The sequence below is a fragment of the Suricata suricatta genome, chromosome 17 (genome assembly GCF_006229205.1).
Source record: "Suricata suricatta isolate VVHF042 chromosome 17, meerkat_22Aug2017_6uvM2_HiC, whole genome shotgun sequence".
Taxonomy (NCBI): domain Eukaryota; kingdom Metazoa; phylum Chordata; class Mammalia; order Carnivora; family Herpestidae; genus Suricata; species Suricata suricatta.
The window spans coordinates 43802984-43808786 of NC_043716.1; the positions used below are offsets into that span (position 1 = coordinate 43802984).

General features: G+C 44.7%; 1 protein-coding gene across 1 annotated transcript in view; it reads left to right on the forward strand.

Moving 5' to 3' along the window:
- The window catches only part of RDM1 (RAD52 motif containing 1), a 9674-nt gene that overhangs the window by 229 nt on the left and 3642 nt on the right, over window positions 1-5803 (forward strand). The gene's annotated exons all lie outside the window — the stretch shown is intronic.

A 5803-nucleotide genomic window follows, 5' to 3' on the forward strand; every position in this document is an offset into this window, starting at 1 on the left:
TCTCTCTCTCTCTCTCTCTCTCTCTCTCTCTCTCTCTCTTTCTCACTCTGTCCCTCTCCCCTCCTCTGCTCACTCTGTCTCTGTTTCTCTCAAAATAAATAAAGAAACTTCTACTACATAGATAGCCTTTGGTTATGCTTACCTCCTTGGATAATCTATCCACCATGCTATGATTAAAAGAGTTCAGACTGGCGTGTTCTTGCAAGGAGCCCATTCCAGAAACTTTGCAGAATCTCCTGTAACCAGCTCTGGTGCTACAGAGAAGGATCGAAGTCCATAGCAAGAATGGTGGGACATGTAATATGCAGGATTTCTAGTCTTTTGTTTCTTTTTTTTTTTTTTTTGAAAGAGAAAGAGAGAGAGTGCATGTACCCACCCATGCGTGTGAGTAAGGGAGGGGCAGAGAGAGAGGGAGAGAGATTCTTAAGCAGGCCCCACAACCAGTATGGGGCCCAACATGGGGCTCTATTTTATGGTTCGGGAGATCATGACCTGAGCGGAAATCAAGAGTCCGCCTCTTAGCTGACTGAGCCTCCCAGATGCCCCGCCCCCGGTCTTTGTCTCTTGACTCCATTTTTTACACCACCCACACATTTCCCCCTGGAGCCCCTTAAACGTGTTATGCGTCCATTCTTATTCCTTGCTGCCTGCTGTTTTCCTTGGAAATGTTTTCCTTCTGTGTTTTCTCATCTCTCATTGCAGGCTTGGGCCATTTGTTTTGCTTTGTTTGAATGAAAGCAGTTAGGACACAAATTTACTTCATACACATTTTTGGTTACTTCTCAGAAACTGCCTGTTTGTTCATTTTCATTGGTTTAGAAACCTGTTATTCCAGATTTTAATTCGCCTTTGCCCTAATAATTATTCAGGGGGGAAGTATGTGCGTATTTCTTGTAAAGTTATAAGAAATTGGGTGGTTTCTGTTACATTGTCGCCTGAGTGTGGAGCCTGTGTAACCCCTCCCTTGTGGGGAGCTGGACGCGTTATCTGTACCCAAGTTTATAGTCTCTTTGTGTAAATATTCCTGAAGTGTTTGAGAAGGTGTATATTCTGTGGGATAAAGGACAAGCCTGATAATAAAGCCAGAAATTCAGTCTTACTCATGTATGGTTTGAATATATTCCAAAGACAGTGGCGGACTGCCTCTGGTGGCTCCGTCTCTGCCTAAGTCTGCCATCTCTGTGGTCTGTACTCATCCTTTTTTTTTTTTTTTAATTTTTTAAATGTTTACTTACTTTCTGAGAGAGTGAGCAAGGGGAAGAGGGGCAAAGAGGGAAGGAGATGCAGAATCAGAAGCAGGCTCCAGGCTCTGAGCTGTCAGCCCAGAGCCCGATGCAGGGCTTGAACACACGAACCACCATGAGATCATGACCTGAGCCAAAGCCAGAGGCTTAACCAGGCACTCCTGTCCTCATCCTCTTTTGTCTCATTGTTTTCCACAGGCCTTTCTGCTCCGCACTTGGAGAGCTTTTCAAGTGTGTGGCTACAGCCTTGAGGGACTTTTCTGTGCTGTGGACTCTGTTCTTTCCGCCTTCAGGGCAGATCTCATTCCTGGCACTGGATTTGGGTTCCTTGTATTTTGCATTTCAGCAAGCTGTATCCACTTTGCAGTTTATGGAAAACTCAAAGCAGACATTTCCTTACAATGTTCTGTTTTCTAAAGCAATTTCCGGAAGCATACTTTTCTAGCTTTGCCTTGGGAACTGGCAGGGGGAGCCCCCAAGTGGGCTTTGTGCTTTGGAGTACCCCTGACACAGTAAATAAATTGATTAAGGACCACACAGCGTCTCTGGCGCTCAGCGTTGGTGCAGCGGGACCTAACCCTAAACATCCAGGCTCCTGACCGGCAATGTTCAGGCTCCAGGGCGATGCTTCACGTCTTACCCTGTCCTGGCGGGGAGAAAAATGCATCTGCTTCGAAAGGTTTAATGAAAGCTAGACGGGTCCGGGCTGGGTACCATCTCAGAGTGCAGAGCGATTTTGAGCAGAGAAGTACGTAGGTAAGAGAAAAGACAAATTAACTTGCCACATCCTCCCTCCCTGCCAGAATGCAATAGATTTGAGCACAATGAAATGGCATTTTCTAGTAGCACCGAGTGTATGGCGTCTTCTTGTTTTCATCTTCCTATTCCTGGTTCTGGAGGTACTCCACGTGAGTCAGGGCGGCGTGTGCATCGGTCGTAAATGGAAACTGATGACGTTTTTGCAATACTACATAAGCCACATTATACATTACTCAAATTTGTGTGTCTAGACTTTAGACATAATGATACTGATTTTTACATAGACAGCAAGATGGACATAGAATGCTAGAATTATGAATTTTAATATTTTTATTTAAAAACTTACTTATTTGGGGAGTTGCCTGCCTGGCTTAGTTGGTGAACATTGAACATTTAAAAAATAAACATTTTTTAAAAATTAAAATAAAAACGAACACGTGACTCTTGATTACAAGGTCACAAGTTCCCACATTGAGGTTAAAGGTTACTATAAATAATAATAAAATGTTATTTATTTATAAATCAATTTTTATTTTATTTTATTTATTTTTTAATTTTTTAAAATATAGTTTATTTTCGAGAGAGCACGAGTGAGGGAGGGGCAGAGAGAGAGACACACACAGAATCTAAAAGAGGCTCCTGGCTCTGAGCTAGCTGTCAGCACAGAGTCCAATGCAGGGCTTGAACCCACGAACCATGAGATCATGACCTGAGCCGAAGCCAGACACTTAACCGACTGAGCCACCCAGGCACCCCTATAAATCAAATTTTAAATTAAATGTATATTTAAATAAAATTTAAGTTAAATTGTAAAATTAAGATATTTAATAAAATGTAATGAAGGTTTTAGAGAGTAAAATGATATATAGTATTTGGATTTATGTATATTTGATATAAAATTTTGATATTCATTAGTTGTAATCTGTATTTTGCATTCTGCATTATTAGATACTTTTCAGTATTTAAAAAAAAACTTGTTGGAAAAAACACTGGAAATTTTTTTTCATAAATATTTTCACAAAAATTTTTCATAAAAAATAAATATATTTACATTTTTGTTTTTTGAATATAATTATGTTTTTAATCCTTAAGTAAATTTGAAAAATTTTTCTTAAGAGAGAGTGTGAGTGGGGAGGGGCAGAGAGAGTGAGAATCTTAAGCAGCCTCCACACTCTGCACTGAGCCCCATGCAGGGCTCCATCCCAGGACCCTGGGATCATGACCTGAGCTGAAATCAAGAATCAGGTGCTCAACTGCCTGAGCCACACAGGTGCCCCTAAGATCTGGATCATCATAACATAATTAGGGGTGCCCGGGTGACTCAGTTGTTTAAGCATCCGACTCTTGGATTCCACCCAGGTCTTCTCACAGTTCTTGAGTTCAAGCCCCACATCAGGCTTTGTGCTAACAACGAAGAGCCTGCTTGGGATTCTCTCTCCTTCTCTCTCTGCCCCTCTCCTGCTCTCTCTCTCTCTCTCTCTCTCTCTCTCTCTCTCTCTCTCTCTCTCTCTCTCTCAAACAAACGTAAAAAGAAATAAACAAAAAAGAACATAATTAGTGATTTTGCTGAAAGGAAGAGAAGAAAAATTTCCTAGGAGAGCCGTCATCATTTATGAATGAGCTCTACGTTTATGACTCATCCCAACAAGGTCAGCCCACACTGCAATGTCCCCCTGCCCTGCTGGGAAGAGAAGTCTGGAGGCAGAATGTATGGGCAGCACTGCCCACTTAGAAGTCTCCCCACTACCCTCTGTCCATCGGCTCGGCCATCCTGTTTCAGAGTGTAGTGTGGCCACCAGTAACACAACTTGCCTTTTGCCTCCTTTCTGCTACAGCTGCTGGAAGTTTCTCTCAGACTTCTCTGGTGACTAATGATACTAGGATGTGTGACCTTCACGGGGAGGTGACGGGTTGTCCGGTCACCACTTCACAGATGGTTAACCCCACGCTACTAGGCAGGTCTCTCTTGGCTGCAATCAACAGAAACATCTCAAGCTTGTTGCCACAGGAAGGGACATTTATGAGTCTCAGGACTGCAGTAAGGGCAAGACTGTGTTTGGGTCTTGGAAAGGGTGGACTCTCGGATTGGAATCCTGTCTGGACTCTGTTCCCTCTTCAAGGAGGCTTATGCTCTCAGATGGGCTGTGTCCACATGATTCCAAACTATCGGCCTCTGGCCTGACTCCTGAAGGCTTCCCGTGGAAAGCTAAGCTGTCACACTTAGTTTCTATTCAAAATATAGTGGTGGGGGCCATAGGCACCCTGTCACCTGGGGCACAGTGTCCTGTGACTGGCACCCTCCATGACCACCCCATGGGGGAAGGAGTTTCCCCACAGGTGCTACCGTCCACCAAAGGGAAGGAAGGTGAGAAGACAGAACAACCAGGACCCTCTGCCCTGCCCCACCCAGTGGTCTTCATGACAGTTGTCACCAGTATGTCCAGACCCCTCTGTACTTTCTGCTGGAAGCTTGAATGGACCTCAATTTGCATGGTTAAGACCAGAGTATTTCCAGGAGAATGATGACATCACAGAACTGAGGTTCCAGAAGGCAGGGTGGCCCAGCACTCCCCACCTTCTGTGAACTGGGCAGGGCTAGAGTATAGTTCATGAAGAAGAGACTCTGTTCTACTGATTCTCGAGGAAAGCCCTGGGCTGTCCAGGACCTGGGGTCAGAGAGTGCTAGGAGAGAGGTAAGCTTCGGAAGGGAGGTGGGAATGTACCACCAGAACCACCATATCCCCGGTGGAAACCCCACGAGGGGACTTCATGGGCAGAGAGAGCTCACCTGCTTCCCAAGGCTTGGTGACACTTGACAAGTCTCTGAAGGACCCTCCTGAGTTGGGGTGGAGTAGGGCTTCATGGGACATGCTCATACTAGAAAATTATTTGTTGTTGGTCTGAAATTCTAATGTAATTGGGCATCGTGTAAAATTGTACTTACTTAATCTGGCAATCCAGGGGGAGAGAGAGAAGCGAACGAATGTTCACAAGCTCAGGCTGGTACGGAGTGAGTCTTAGAAGGCATCTGTGAGGAAACGGCCATCGGGGTAGCCACCCTGTCCAAGCAGAAGGTTTCTGATTCTGAAGCCTGTGGGTGGAGGAACGCAGGCTTTGCTCTCAGGAACATACACCTACTTCAGGGGAAAGATACACATACACACATGCACACACGCACGCACACACACACACACTTAGTGACAGGAAGAGCCTCCATTCTTTGTGTTCATGGCATTGACAGTTTGAAGAATATAGGCCAGATTCTCCCTCAGCTTGACACTGTCTGATGTTTCCTTGGGATTAGATACAAGTTATGCATCCCCGGCTGGAATACTACCTAAATGATACATGTCCTCCTCAGGTGTCACTTCTGGAAGTACATAAACCTTCTCTGTCTTTCATTGATGATGTTAAGTTTGATTGCAAGATCCAAATAGTGCCTGGTTTCTCTCCTGCATAGCTGCTGTTTTTCTTATACAACTAATGCGATCTGTGGGGAGACACTCGAAGAGCATGTGTGTATTCGGCTCTTTAAAAATTTTTTTAAATGTTTCTTTATTTTTGAGAGAGAGAGAGAGAATGAGCAGGGGAGGGGCAGAGAGAATGGCAGACACAGTATCCAAAGCAGGCTCCAGGCTCAATGTGGGGCTTGAACTCAGGAACTACAAGACCATGACCTGAGCTAAAGTCGGATGCTTAGCTGACTAAGCCACCCAGGGGCCCCATCCAGTTCTTCACCAAGCTTCCCACCACCTGGGATTTAGTATCCATTGAAGACTCTGGCTCAAACTAATCTCTGA